The following is a 16,526-nucleotide window of genomic DNA, read 5'->3' on the forward strand; positions in this document are numbered from 1 at the left end:
TCTTCAGCGTGCATGGGCTGAAGAGGAGAAGGAGACAGAGTCATCCTTTTAGTGAGGACAGCGATGTGTTGCGTACTGGGACTCTGGCACACATGGCTGACTTCATGTTAAGCTGTCTTTCCCGTGACCCCCACGTTAGATGCATTCTGGCCAACAAGGATTACTGAATGTTCACCCTTCTTGACCCACAGTATAAGGATAACCTTTCCACTCTCATTCCTGAAGAGGAAAGGAGTACGAGAGTGATGTAATACCACAAGGCCCTAATGAAAAAGCCGATGCTAAAAGTTCACATCTGACAATGCTAGCAGTAGGGGACATAGTTCAGTGGGCCTACTAGCAGGGGAGATGAGGGGAACAGGCAGCATGTCCAGCGCAGACAGGGGAACACTCTCCAAGGCCTTTGCCAGTTTTATGGCACCCCAGACAGACTGTCACCACCCCCCAGTCTAGGCTGAGTAGGAGGGAACAGTGTAAAAAGATGGTGAGGGAGTACATAGCCGACCGTACCAACGTTCTCCGTGATCCCTCTGCTCAATACAACTATTGGGTGTCAAAGCTGGACACGTGGCACGAACTTGCATTGTACACCTTGGAGGTGCTGGCCTGCCCTGCCGCTAGCATGTTATCAAAGAGGGTGTTTACTGCTGCTGGGGGGATTATCATGGATAAGCATACCCCCTTGTCAACTGACAGCGCCGACAGGCTTACACTTATTGAGATGAACAAATCCTGGATTTCCCCAACAGCCAATTCTTCAGAGGGCCAAACAGCTCTGTAAAAACAATTTTTTTCAGAGGGCTGCCTACAGGTTCTCACCCCCAATTTTGAAAAGGTTCACCACTAGAATTCATCAAACTTGCTGGTTCCAGCTTGATACGCCCACAGAGTCCACAAATGTATGCCAGCGCAGTGTCCAGCTATCTGACATCAAACAATGAATTGTCCTGGTTTGGCCACTCTAATTTCTTCATAGTACATGCTGTCTTTCCCTGGGGCACTGGTTAAAAAGCCCCTTGGGGAGAGGCAGGGGCTGGGACAGACAGTAGCTTGCCTGTCGGTGGACCGCCATCTGCATCCCATTAAGCAAGTACGAGCTGTTGCTCAAAAAAAAATTTTTAGGTTTTTACCTGCACTCTTGGTAAACAAATCTTTCAGGGGTTTACTTGCACTCTTGGTAAAAAAAAATATTTTGTTTTAGAGTGGTTTGTTGAGTTGGGGAGATGTGTAGAAGTACTAGCATTTGAGTCCCCTTTATGTCCACATTTGTGGCTCATGACAATTTTGTGACGCAGGTGGCATAGGATTGGAATTATGATCATATGTTAATTTATCAGCAATTCTCATCAGCATTGTGGGTTATCGCCCACAATTTCAAAGAGGGTCGCTGCCAGGCCCTGCCAACCCTCTGCAATGTGTGCCTCCTGTTCCTCCTCATTCAATACGCACTTATAAATAGACATGAGGATGGTGTGGCTATCAAGCTACTGTGTGGCATGAGGACAGCTGGACGCTGCGCTGGTGAAAATTTCAGTATGCTGTGGACTACTGTGTAGGCGAAGGGGTGCACCTTACCCCGTCTGTGATGGAGACAGCTGGACGCTGCATTGGGAAAAATTTCAGTACGCTGTTGACACAGGCTTGTGCCTGCATCCTGTGGGGATTGGACAGCAATGACAGCATGTAACACAGGAGAAGAGGCAGTGGTGTCATCCGCAGGCAGGATTGGCCTTCGTTCCACCTAGTGTGGTGCTTAGCTGAGATGTGCCAGCGCATATGCCTTGCTGATTATGGTGTGGCCCAACTAAATTGTTAGGGGGGTGACCACCAGGCTCTTGCCAACAATGTGGCTTAATAGTGCGACCTGGGAGCCTCAGATGCATCAATGCTTGCTGCTCCTGCTATTCTTGATCTATTTCTGTGGTGTTTCCATCACTTTCTGATATTTTCAGGTGAATTACACACCCTCCGTTATGCAGAGCATAGGGCACCTTGAAAAATGCTTGAGTTTCCCATTGTCTTCAATGGGGTTCATTACTCGAAACAAGCTCTCGAGCATTACAAAAAGTTTGGCTCGAGTAACGAGCACCCGAGAATTTTAGTGCTCGCTCATATCTAATAATGATTTTTCATAACTAGAACATAATGTCATTTTATTTCTTTTATAATTTGACAATTCTGTATTTCATTTTCTCATTAAGTTGTACAACATGTTCCCAATTAGGATTGTGTTTATGATAAAATCCATTAGTTATAATTTAGTGATGAGTGGACTTTTCAAAAGTTCAGTTCTACCAATTTGTCGAATTTCAGGAAAAATAGATCACTGAAGACTGTATCTAAGTGGTTATGGGTACCGACGGTAACTACTGGTAGCAGTTTGGTTAAACGGGCGGTCCAAAAATGATCCCTCTTTGGGAGTAGATATGTGTTCTGTACAATCTGTCAAAACCCATCCCGTTTTGGAGAGTAGCAACAGGATTGGCATTCTGGAAAGTGAAGAAGCAATGGTTTCTACAAAGGAAAAGCTGAAAAAAAGATTAGCCCTGTTTTGGGATCATGTGGTTGCTCTGTTCTATATTTCTGTAGGCCTGATAGTAGCAGCAGCATCAGTGGTGGTGGTATAAGTAATGCTCAGCTGCATCCATTAATCCCTTAAGGCTTCATTCACACGAGCGAATATCGGCCGTAATTTTAATGGCTGGACAATATACGCTACCATCTGATGTACTGGATTCCAATGCATATGATCAGATGGGTGTATTCCGATGGCGTAAAATTCCCCAGCCAGCCAAGATAGTGCCGGGCGCTTTTATGCTGGCCAGGAAAAGTAGTCCTGGAACTATCTTTCTGGCCATAATATGGCGGCTGCATAGACTCCTATGGAAGCCTATGACAGCTGACGGAGAAGGGAGGTAGGAGGGAGTTTAGCAGTGAGACTGGCAGCTCCCTCCCCCTTCCCTCCTCCTGTCCATCCCTTGCCAGCTGTATGCAATGGGAGGGGACGGGACAGAGGCAGAGCTAGTTGAGGGGCCCAGGCCGTCTGAGCAGAGGTAAGCCTGCACGGGGGAAGGAGACCAGAGGGAGGGAGTTTAGCAGCCATGTTGCTAAACTCCCTCCAGCCACTGTCATGGGCTCCCACAGGAGCCCATGAAGCGGCCAACGTATTCTGGCCCAAAAGATAATTCCAGGACTATCTTTTAGGCCTGACATTAAGACACCTGGTGCTATATTGAAAAAGTCGCTGTTATGCGACGAAACGCGTCGGACATATTTTCAATAAAAGCATCCAAATGTTTTTTGATATGTAAGGAGCCTTTTATTGATTAGGCTAAAAAGGTCTGCTTTGGAGCGCTGGATCTTTTTTGTTTTTTGTTTTTTTCTTCATATTGGCTGGCCAGGCGCTTTTACGTCTCAGGAATACGGACTTGTGATCTGATGCATTGGAATCCGATGCATCAGATCAGAGCGTATACTGGCTTAGGTTAGCTAAACACTTGCACATGCGCATTGCATTACATTGGACGCCAGAAAGTGGTTGCATGCCGACATGAGAAGGAGAAGAGCAGTCCAGACCGGAGGAGGTGAGAGGCATCTATCTCAGGTGTTTTATGTTTAGTATTGTGTCTGATGTCTTTTTATAGGTACACTATGCTTTATAACAGTGGAATATCTGATGTTCAGTGAGCTTGACAAAGATTGCTGTATGCAGTCGAAATGGCGCTGTATCTTCTGACTGTGTGAATAAAGACGCATCCTCTTGGATGTTTGGGCTTTTTGGACCATAATTTTGCTGTCCCTGTGGCTCTATTTTTCTATGCATGATTTCTGTGGACTTGGATCCAGTCCAGAACAGGGCGAGCTATAGCGGTCACTGATTTGTGACTTGTACGGAATGCTTCTGGATTAGGACTTTTTTAACAGGACATGAGATACTGACATCCTGACTTACCATTGCTTATGATCACTAATACAAGTGATAAGGCATTGCAGTACAATGTACTGCAATCCCCAATCATTACAATCATAGCTGCTATCATTCAAGTTCCTTACAGGGATGTAAAAAGTGTAAGAAAAAAATTTTTGAGCTAAAATTTTCTAGAATTCCACATTTTTGGTACCATCATATCTGTAACAACCCATACAATAAATTGAATACAATATTTATCCTGCGCAGAAAAAATGTAGAAAAAAATACCTAATAAACAGAGGGAAAATGCTTATTTTCTTCATTTTGCCTCAAAAAATGCAATAAAAGTGATCAAAAAAGCAAAATCTATCTCAAAATGGTACCAATAAAAACTACAATTTGTCATGCAAAAACAAGCCCTCTCAGAGCTCTGTCTATGGAAAAATAAAAAAGGTATAGGAGTTTGAAAGCAGTGATGTAGAAAAAGTAATAATTTCCAAAAAAAAAGGGTTTTTATTGTGGAAAAACCTAAAGACACATAAATATTTTGGTATTGTCCTAATTGAACTGGCCCACAGAAAAAAATACAACATATCATTTATGCTGCGTAATAAACACCTTAAAAAAATTAACAAGTTTTACAATACAGTATACAAAAAATGGTACCAATAAAAACTACAGTTCGCCGTGCAAAAAACAAGTCCTCATATGGTCATGTAGACGGAAAAATAAAAAAAGGTTATGGCTTTTGAATAGTGGAGATAAAATTCCCCCCAAATCACAGTGTTTTTATGGCCAAAATGGTCCATGTCCTTAAAGAGGTAATATGCCAATCTCTTCCCTGCTATAGCATATGTATAACTCCCTTCTTCTATGTTTAATGGCAACCTGTCACCAGGAAACTGCATCTGAATAGCTTAACAAACAAACAGCTTAATAAATGCAAGCAACATCTAGTCAAAACCCTACTGTATAGGATATTGACAGCTTCAAGTGAAGAAGTTACAAGGGACAGCCTGCCTTCTCAGCCTCTTGTCGACACTGCCTTTGCAAATATATGTACAGTGCACCAATGAAGTCATATACAGTTGAAAACCTTGTTATTAGAAGTGGAAATAAAGAAAAAAGCCAAAAATAATCCGATGGTAAGTAGAGGAGCAAGAGACATCTATCACAAATTAACATGTTTTTACACAAATGCACAGAGCAGGGGAAACAAACAAGGAGAATTGGAGCTCCTAATACAGGAAGAGAAATATGATGTCATAGGCATCATGGAAACTTGGTGGGATGATACACATGATTGGAATACAAGGCTTAAAGGATACAACTTTTTTTCTTTTTTTTTTGAAATCTGGGTTTTTTATTAGGATTTTTTCAAGTTTTACATTACATATCATATCATGCAATATTAAATCTGGATGAGTGCATAATAGACGACGGGCAATGCAATCGAATCATCCTTACAAATAGCCATACATTTAACTAATTAACTTTAAACTAAAGTCTCTGCTTATAGATTTAAGCATGTGCCTTTGCGTATTTAGAGTCTTGAAGACGCAGGGACTTTCAGAGACCTATGAAACATCTTAATAAGGAAATAAAAGGGGGGGGAAGAGGGTGCATGGGTAGGTTGACGTACAGAAGGGGGGAGGAGTAGGGGTTATTGGGAGGGGGGATGGGGAGCGTCACTATATATTACGGACACCGGGCTTTAGTATCGTTCTCCATTTCCTTTCCCTCTTACTCATTCACTGACCGGGGTCCCACCACACAGTCACTCATCAGGGGGTGCATCGGCACCAGACCCCTCCCTCCCCAGGAGACTCAAACCAAAGCTTTCCAGGGGCTCCACATCTCCACAAATCCATCCCGATCGTTTTTGGTCCGGCTCACCAATTCCTCTAAATTGCAAATTGAATCCACTTTTTCTTTCCACTGATTCAAGGTAAGGGGGATTTTCTGGAGCCATAACAGAGGGATCAGAGCTTTTGCAGCGTTGATCAATATTGCTATCAGTTTGTTTTTCAATGGATGGAAGCTACTGGATGGCCTCCAGAGGAATATGATGTCAGCTGTCAGTGTTAGGTTCGGTGAGATGCTTTGTAGGGCTTTCTCTACTTCTTTCCAGTAGGGCACTATAATTGGACATTCCCACCAGATGTGTAGGAAAGAGCCTACTTTGGTCTCACATCTCCAGCATTTATTGTGGGGTGATAGTTTATATGCGTGCAGCCACTGTGGAGTTCTGTACCATCTTACTAATAGCTTATAATGGTTTTCCTGTATTAACACGCATGGGGAGAGTCCAAAGGCCATTTTCATAATCACCTTATTTTCCTCCGAGGTGAGAGTAATATTCAATTCTTTTTCCTATGACAAAAGGAAAACAGTTTTTGTGGGGGTGGCCAGGGCGATAAAGCGCTTCTTTAACTTAGCTAACTTCCTTTTTTCTGGTATTATCTCCTCTAAGACCCCCTCAAAGGTAGTCCTAGGTCTGGTAGATTTAAATGTTTTCTGGAATTTTTTCAATGGTTTTTGTAACGTGGGATCTTGCAAATCGGAGAAAGCATGCTGGGGGAAGAGGGCCTGCAGTATTTCTGTTGGTTTTTTGTGTGCTTGTGTTTGGAGATCTCCTACCGTGACTCCCTTGAATTTCTTCCAAATATTAGTTGTCGATGAATCTGAGGGTATGTATACTAACTTGTACATTATGCGTAAGGGCATTACAGGAGAGGGAGCTGGGGCCAGCGAGTTCCGGAGACCCTCCCAGGTCTCGATAGGGCCTCGTAAGAGAGATTCGCGGTTGCCCCTCCTGGATCTAGACCCAGGGGGGAGCCAAAGGTCTTCCATTAGGGAGTCCCCGTATACTCCTTCCGCTAGTAAGATTAGAATTGGGTCCTTTACGGGTTGACAGAGTTCCATCCAATAGCTTAGTTGTACTACATTGTAAAAATCTTCGATGCAGGGTAGATCCATTCCACCCTCGTATCGCTTTTTTATCATTAGGCTGTGGGCCAAACGCGGTCTTTTGTGCCTCCAGACATAATCAGAAAAGGCTTTTTTGATGGCTTTAAAGAAGGATTTTGGAAGGGAAATTGGGGGCAAGTCATATGAGTGGAGCATGTCGCTAGTTTTGGTTATTAGGGGGAGGAAGTTGTAGGTGTATACATCTTCGGCTTTCCTGGTGAATTTGATACCCAGATAATCAATGTGGGAATTGGACCACTTGAAGGGTGAGTTGGACTGTAGGGGGCCATGTTGATGCCTAGGGATGGAAATGTTTAGGATTGTGGATTTTGAGAAATTCACCTTGAAGTTTGATAGTGTCCCAAACTCTTCCAGGAGAGATACCAGCTTGGGAATCCCCTTCGCTGGCTCCGCCCAATGAACATAACATCATCGGCGAATGCAGCGGCGGATATGGAGTTGGAGCCTATCTCCAAGCCTCTAATGGTCTGGTCCTGTCTCACTCTCTGGAACAACGGTTCCAGTGCCAGGATAAAAAGAGAGAGGGAGAGCGGGCATCCTTGGCGGGTTCCGTTACGTTTATCGAATGGGGGGGGACAAGGTTTCATTGATTTTTAGTCTAGCGTACGGTTTAGAATAAAGCGAGAAGATTGAGGCGATGAAAGGGGGTGGTAAATTGAAATGTCTGAGGGTTGCATCTAAATAAGTCCAGTTCACCCTGTCAAACGCCTTTTCTGCGTCGGTCCCCAGGAAGACCAAGGGAATGTTTCGGGATAGGGCATATCTTGCTACGTGAAGCAATCTGTGGCAGTTGTCCTTTCCTTTTCTTCCCTTGACAAATCCTGCTTGTTCCCTGTTAACCACTTCGGGGATAAAGTCTTCTAGTCGTTTGGCCAGCACCTTAGCCCATATCTTTACATCTACATTGATGAGCGAGATAGGTCTGTAGTTGCCACATAGTTCAGGATTTTTCCCCTCCTTATGTAATAGCGTAATATGCGCTTCTAAGGATTGTTTGGGTAGGGGTTTCCCCTGAAGCAGCGCATTGCATAGGTTCCTAAGTCGGGGTATCAGTATTTCCTTAAAGGATTTATAATAGACCAAGGATAGGCCATCTGGACCTGGGCTCTTCCCCGCTGGACAGGATTCTAGAACGGATTCTATTTCTGCGCTGGTAACTGGAGTCATTAAGGTGCTAGCTTCCGTATCGTCCAGTTTGGGAAGATTCAGGGTGTTCAAGAAACTGTCTATTTCAGCTTTTATTTTTTGTGGAATAGGGTTTTTCCCCCGTCCGTGCAAATCGTACAATTCAGAATAGTATTTCTGAAATTCTTTGGCTATTTCAGAGGTGGTGGAGACCACCCTACCCATTTGTGTTTGTATGGCAGGTATATGGTTTCTGGCTCGAGCTTTCTTAATTAGAGCTGTCATAAACCTGCTGCCTTTATTGCCGTGGGCATATACTGTGTGTTTGAAGAATAGACGTCGTTTGTTGAATCTAGCCTCTGGGTGGTTTTTTAACTCCAGTCTCAGTGCGGTTAGTTCCTCTAGGTCTTTTTTGGACTGGGAAGTTTTTGCTTTTTGTTCCAATTTTGCAATTTGGTTAAGTTTGCTGTCAATGTCCCTTTGTTGCTGCTTTTTCACTTTTGTCCCTAGCGCCATTAGGGGACCTCCTGTATAGGCCTTGTGAGCTTCCCAAATTATTGGCATTTCTGTTTCGTCTTCTGTGTTTAATTTAAAGTATTCCTCTATCAGCTCGGACAGTCGTGTCCTTTCTTCGACTGAGTCTAATAGAGACTCGTTGAGTCGCCACCTCCACTCTCTTGGTTCTATTTTGCAGGGTCTGATGTCTATGTGTAGCGGGGCATTGTCCAAAATAGTCATAGCGTCTATGTGGGCTTTTCCTACTTGTTGAATTAGGGAATAGGATACGAATAGGTGGTCAAGCCTCTGGAAGGAGGAGTGAACACAGGAAAAATAAGTGTAGTCTTTTGTAGACGGATGCAGGCATCTCCACGCATCTGTAACCTCTAATTTCTGGAGGGCTCGGAGCAAAGCTCCAAGTTTCCTCTTTGGGACCTGGGAGCGACCCGTCGACGTGTCCAGCAATGGATTTAGAGTTAAATTCCAATCCCCTGACACAAAGATCTAGCCTGTAGCAAATTGCTCGAGGATGTCTAATTGCTTCAGTAGCCACGGGACCTGGTCGGAATTGGGGGCGTATAAATTTGCGCAGGTTACCTTCATGTTGCTTATTGTGCCTTTTACAAAGAGGGCTCTCCCTTCTCCGTCTGCATATTGGGCTTCAAATTTAAAGGGGATGGACCTGTGGAAAAGGATGGAGACCCCCTTTGAAGCTGATGTAGGGTGTGTGTTGTGGAACTCCTGTGAGAAAAACGTCCCCGGGAGTGTCACATGTTTGTTGCCCTTAAAGTGAGTCTCCTGGAGGAAAAGGATCCCCGTGCCATACCTCTTTAGCAGATGTGAGGATACAACTTATTAATGAGAAATAGACCTAAAATAGGGGAGGAGGTATCGTGATGTAGGTTAAGAAAACATTAATCTTCACAGAGCTTCAAACTTCAGTGCATGGTAGTTCTGTAGAAACTGTTTGCGTAAGAATACAAGAGAACAACACAAAGGACACCATTGTAGGCATTTACTATAGGCCGCCTGGACAAGCAGAAGATATGGAGGAACTCTTTCTACATCAGATAGCCAAACTCTCACAGAAATACATAGGAGATTTAACTATCTAGATATTTGTTAGGAATCTCAGGCAAAAGTAATGGATTCAACAAATCCATATCCACTCTTGCTGACAACTTTATCTTCAAAAAGGTAGAAGAGAAAACAAGGGGAAATGCTATCTTGGACCTAATTCTTACCAACAGGGAGGGAATGGTTGAGGGAAGTAAAGGTGTCTGGGACCTTAGGAGGCAGTGATCATGCTATCCTTGAATTTTGGATAAAGAGGGGTGGAAGGCCTGAGAAAACTTAGACCTCAAGGTTGGATTTCAGAAAGCCAGATTTTAATGGACTCAGAAAGAGGGTAGGAAGAATCCAATGGCTGGATGATGTTAAGGACAGAAATGTCCTAGAAGGGTGGGAAATATTGTGAGATGATATTTCCAAAGCACAATTGTTAACAATCCTTGAAAGAAGGAAGAATGGGAAGCATTTAACCCCTTCCCGCTCCAGGACGTACATTTACATCCTGGAGCATCGGGGTATGTATGCAAAGAGGTCAGCTGACACCCGCGGGCAATAGCCGTTATCAGCCATTCAGCTGATCGCGACTATTAACCCTTTCAATGCCCAGAACAATTTTCGGGGGTCCCGCACGGCCCCCCTGTGGTGAGAGCCATGCAGGTGTCAGGGCAGCCGGGGGCCTTTTGAAAGGCCCCAGTGCTGCCTTAGCAGACTGCCTATCAAGCCATCCCCGTGAGGTGGCAGTCAAATGGCAGTATGATACTATAGCATTATGTCATACTGCAGGAGCGATCAAAGCATCGCTGGTTGTAGTCCCCCAGGGGGACTTTAAAGTAATGTAAAATAAAAAACAAAGTTTTATTAATTGTAAAAAAAAAAAAAAGTTATAAAAGTTTGAATCACCCCCCTTTTGCCATATCGATTATTAAAAAATCAAAATCATAACATAAAAATATTTGGTATCGCCGCATCTGTAAAAGTCCGATCTATCAAAGTAGCATTATTTTTGCCACACGGTGCACGTAGTCTGAAAAAAAAAATAAAGAATGCCAGAAATGCACTTTTTCAGTTACTCTGTCTCCCAGAAAAAAACGCAATAAAAAGCGATTAAAAAGTCGTATATATAGATGAGCGAGCTTACTCGGCCATGCCCCTTTTTCGCCCGAGTACCGCGATTTTCGAGTACTTTCGTACTCGGGTGAAAAAATTCGGGGGGCCCCGTGGGTGAGTGGGGGGTTGCAGTGGGGAGTGGGGGGGAGAAGGAGAGAGATGGCTCCCCCCTGTTCCCCGCTGCTAACCCACGCTCCGTCACGCCTCCCCCCGCCCCCGGGCGCCCCCAGAATCTTTGCACCCGAGTACTGAAGTACTCGAAAATCGCTGTGCTCGATCGAGTAATTACTCAAAGCGAGTAGGTTCGCTCATCTCTAGTCGTATATATTCCAAATTGGTACTATCAGAAACTACAGGCCATCCTGCAAAAAATGAGCCCTCGCTCAACTACGTCGACGAAAAAATAGAAAAGTTATTGAGCGCACAAGATGATGGCAGAAAATAATTGAAAAAAATTAAATGTCTTTGAAAAAAAAAGTGTAGTAGAGTAAAAAAAATATATATACAAGTTTGGTATCTCAGCAAACGTACTGACCCGTAGAATAAAGTTATGTCACTTTTGTTTTAGCTTGTGCACCGTAAAAACAAGATGCACTGAAAGATGCAGAATGTCGTTTTTTATTTAATTTTACTCCACTTATAATTTTTAAAAAGTTTAGTACATTATATGGTACATTAAATAGCTCCATTAAAAACTATCACTCGCCCCACAAAAAACAAGCCTTCATACAGTGCCGTTGATGGATAAATAAAGGAGTTATGATTTTTTTAAGGGGGAGGGGGGGGGGGGGGAACGAAAATGGGAAAAAAAAGGGCCGCGTCATCAAGGGGTTAAAGAGACCAGAATTTAGACACATGCTAAAAAGGAAGAAAAATATGTTCATCAAAAAGAAGGAGGAGGGAATATCTAAAGAAGAATATAATGTTATCTGCAGGAATTGTAGCTAAAGCTAATAATGAATTGAGGCTTGCAACAGAGGCTAAAAGCAATAAGAAAAAGTATTTTAGGGGTATGTCAAAAGCAAAAGAACAGTCAAAGCTGCTATGGGATATTTACAGGATGAAAACGGTTCATAGGTTAAAAATGCTGTTGAGAAGGAGGAACTTTTAAATTCCTATTTTGTATCTGCTTTCTCTCAGAAACAAGATGTAGCACTAACTGATTTTCCCTGTGCTACTGAAAGAATAAAATAATGCAGGTTATTTGTAAGCAGAGATATGGTGAGGGAACACTAATGCGCCATTTATACATAACGATTATTGCTCAAAATTTGTTCAAACAAATGAATTTGACCAGTAATCGTGCAGTGTAAATGCAAAAAAAATTGCTCAATATTCGCTCACAAGCCGTTATCGCTGACTGAAAGTCAGCAAAAAAACATTGCTGGATTGCTATCTTCTAGTTACGTGTAAATGCTTCCCATTCAGCGCTTCACATAGAATCTAAAGTGTTGAGCGAGAAGCCCGCAATAAAGCAATAAATCTTTCAGTGTAAATGCTCTGCACAAGCATTAACAACCTTATCGGTGACATCAGCGCTCATGCAATCGTTTAAAAAACTGTTGCTCCCTGTAAAAGGGTCATTAGCTTACTTACATGAATTCAAGTTTTCAGGTTTAGATTAATTACATCCTAGGATACTACAGGAAGCAGAAGAGGTAATTGCTGAATCACTCTCCGGAATCTGTGAAAATTCCCGGAGAACAGGAGAAGTCCCAGAAGATTGGAGAAGGGCAAATGTTGTCCATATCTTTTAAACAGGAAAGAAGGTGGATCCAGGAAACTACAGGCCTGTGAGCCTGACTTCTATACTGGGAAAGATCTTTGAACAAATTATTAAACAACATGTATGGAAGTACTTGGATAAAAATGGAGTAATTAACCAGAGCCAGCATGGGTTTGTAACAAAGAAGTCATGCCAGATTAATCTAATTTCCTTCTTTGACAGAATCATTGACTGAGTTGATCAGGAAAAAGCAGTGGATATAGTATATCTTGACTTCAGTAAAGCATTTGACAAAGTATCTCACATCATACTTATTGAAAAAATTAAGGATTTTTTAAGCTGACACTCATGTTTTGCTGTTAAAATTGTATGCCACAATCTCATTGTCATCCATCTTGGCGCTGTTCTCTGGACCCCAGACTACCGAACACAAGGTTGAGAATTGACTTCACGGGCTTCTACAGAAGTTCTATATGGGCCGCTCTATGAAATTAAGAGCCTCTCCATCAATTATCATTCATATTGAGTAAATGCACAGGAGCACCAGGGTTACTTACACATTATTTCCCTGTCCGTTTCCGATTCCTGTTTTGGCTGTTGGCTTCCTGAAGTGTACTTTTCTTCTTGGTTCCGTCTGGTTGTCAGGAATTACAGTGTGGTATCAAGGCATTCTTAAGTGTGACGTGGTGGTTTGGACGACCACCACGACAGGTGGGTGTCCTCATCTCTATTAATCTCTCCTAATTTTCCTACTAATGGTAGATGGACCCTCATAATTTTATTAAAAGTTGAACTAAAAACCTCCTAATTTGAATAGTAAATATAACAGTAATGAAGTTCAAAATAATCCTTATGGTCAATGTTTACCTATGTCTTAGCCAAGTGTGCTACTATATCTTGTGTTAGTTTGATTTTGCTTTTCTGCCATGGCTTTGTGCACCTGCACATTTATTGCATAGTCTTTGAACATGCAGGTCTATTCTGTTTTACATACGGCTACCTTTTGTATCCAGTCTTTGACATCATTGGTGATATTCAAACTAACCTGCTGAGCAAGTTTTGTACAACAGCTTCCTGAAATTGAAAAGTCCCTATGGGGACTTTCCAAGCATCTTTAATTGGAAAGGTTCCCTGAGACAAACTGTAATGCAGCCTTTTTTTTTTTTTAAACTCGTTTTATTGAAAATTAAATAACAGAGAAACTTACAATCGCAGGTAGGTGCAGCACGTAGATAATACACATCACTGTATAATTAGGTTGGTATAGAGGTTCAGTCAATGCAGTACAACATAAATAACACATTAATTCTGTAAAGCCTGATCAGGTACACAGAAGCCAAATCTCCGAGGCCACAGGTCCCGCTCCAGAACGTGTATCCACTAGGGAGCACGTCTGAGCTCCAGAATAGATGAAGACATTAATTGTGGTGGATATAACGTGAGGGGGGAATCACACCACAGACCCCACACTTTATCAAACTTCTCAGGACACTTACGTCCCTTGTAGACTATATAATTATATGGCACCACCGAATTGACCAGCTTCCTCCACATTGAGAGTGAGGGGTTCTTACAATCCATCCACCGCAATCGTTTTTCTAGCAAGGAACAATGATTCCCTCAGAAAAATCTTTTTATGGTGTTGCCAGCTTTCTTCATCTAATATTCCAAATAAGCAGATCTCTGGGCTCGGTGGAACAGGGACTTCCACAAGTTCAGAGAGGAAACCTGTGACCTCCCCCCAGAAAGTTTCAATAACAGGACACTCCCACATCATATGCCAAAAATCGGAATATTCGCAGGAACACCTAATGCAGTTTGTAGACTGTATTCTGCCCATTTTGTACGATCTCGCTGGAGTCAGATAGCACTGATACACTATATACAGCTGGATCATTTTATTATTGGCTGCTGGGGATACATATAGAGGACATTCCAGGAGCTCTTGGAATGTATCGTCTGTTAGTGTCGGTATCAGTGTCCTCCATTTTATTAGGGCAGAGGGTATATCTTGAGAGGCTCGTATTGAGATAAGGTGGGAGTATAGTGCTGATATGAGGCCCTGGGGGCCTTGGGAGCAAAGGATGTCTATTAAGGGGTAATGAGAAATAGCAGGTCTGGGTGGCGGGAACTGCCCTCTAAAGCGTGTCTGATCTGGAGAAATGGGAACGGGGTAGATCATATTTATTTTGTAGCTGCTCAAATGAGGACAGGGTGTTCTGTGGATAGAGGTCTGCCAGGGTCCGGATGCCATACTGTTCCCAAATGTGGGCGTCCTCCAGTCGGAGTAATTCTGGAAGCCCATGATTACGCCAAAGGGGAGTGTCAGCTATTATGCCCATAAAACTGCCAATTGACTTGGCCTGCCGCCAGACCTGAGAGGCCAACCTATGAATTGGTAGCATTTTGCCTGTTAGGGTAGAAGGAGATTCCAGCAGGGGCCACAATCTAGGGATTTTAAGATAATGTGCCAGATGCGCCTCAGAGTTGGGGAGAGGGTCATCACTCAGCCAGCTTCTCAAGTGAATTAGCTGGCTTGCCACATAGTAAATGAACAAATCTGGCAGGGCAGCGCCCACGTCTTGCTTCGGCCTCTGAAGCGTAGAGATTCGTAGTTTGGGGCGGGAATTTCCCCAAATAAAGGAAGACATCAGGGACTGCATGGATTTAAAGAAGCGGGACGGGATATGCAACGACACATGCTGCATTATGTATAGGCACTTTGGTAATACTATCAGTTTGATAAGATTGATTCGCCCCGCTACCGAGAGCGGTAGGGAGCCCCATATTTTAAACTTAGACCTGTATAAATTTATTAGGGGGTATACATTTAGCTCTAGAGACTTTCCCACATCATTGGTTATCTGTAACCCCAGGTATTTAAACTGGTTTGAGATCCGGAGGCCGCAAAGTGAGTCAATATCGCCCAAACGACTCCCACCAGAAACAGGCATCAGGGCCGATTTTAGTCCAGTTGATTTGAAGGCCCGAGAATTCACCAAAAGTATTAATAAGATTTATCACATGGGGGAGGGTTGCCTCAGGGTCCGCCAAGAAAAGCAAGAGATCATCAGCATATAAAGCCACTCGATCTTCCCTATCCCCCACTGTGACGTCCCTGTATAACTGGGTTTCTCGTAGAATCATTGCCAACGGCTCAATGGCCAGGGCAAATAGTATGGGGGAGAGGGGACACCCCTGTCTAGTTCCTCTAAGTAGTCGGAAGTAGGGAGAACAGGATCCATTAATGGAAATAGCTGCTAGGGGGGATTTGTACAGAAGAGTGATCCAGCGTATAAAAGTCTCGCCGAAGCCAAATCTCTGTAAAACCTGGAAGAGAAAGGGCCATTCAATGGAATCGAATGCCCTTGCTGCATCTAAGGAGGCCAAGGCCCAATCCTCTTCTCTGGCCGCCCTGGCCGCCCCTATCTGCGTCACCACTTGGGCCCTCCTCAAATTCTCTCTAGTAGATTTTCCGGGCATAAATCCAGTTTGATCCGGGTGGATTAAATCCAGTATTATGGTATTGAGACGATTAGCCAGCATTTTAGTTAGGAGTTTGTAATCAGTATTAAGTAGGGAAATTGGCCTGTAGGAACCACAGTCTAGGGGATCTTTATCCGGTTTTAGAATTAATACTATTGTTGCTTCGTAGAAGGATGGAGGGAGATCTCCGTTCTCATAGGCCGCATTGTATGTTGCAAGTAATATAGGGAGCAGTATGTCTTGGTATTTGGCATATACCTCAATTGGAATGCCATCAGGGCCTGGCGATCTACCGTTGGACATTCCCGAAAGCGCTTCCGTTAATTCAGTCAGGGTAAAGGGCGCATCTATAAATGCTTGTTGGTCCTGTGTGAGTGTCGGGAATGTAGGTTTATTTAGGAAATTGTTCAGGGTGTCCTGAGAGTGGTGGAATTTGGTGTTGTACAACTCAGTGTAGAACTGTTGAAATCGCATCCCAATCTGATCCCTGTCAATAAGGACTTCTCCGGAATCAGATTTGATATGTAGTATAGAGGGAGACGCTGAATTCTGATGGACTAGCAGAGCCAGCAAGCTGCTGGATTGATTACCTTGTTCATAATATTTTTGCTT

Source organism: Eleutherodactylus coqui, chromosome 2, assembly GCF_035609145.1.
Source record: "Eleutherodactylus coqui strain aEleCoq1 chromosome 2, aEleCoq1.hap1, whole genome shotgun sequence".
In the NCBI taxonomy this organism is placed as follows: domain Eukaryota; kingdom Metazoa; phylum Chordata; class Amphibia; order Anura; family Eleutherodactylidae; genus Eleutherodactylus; species Eleutherodactylus coqui.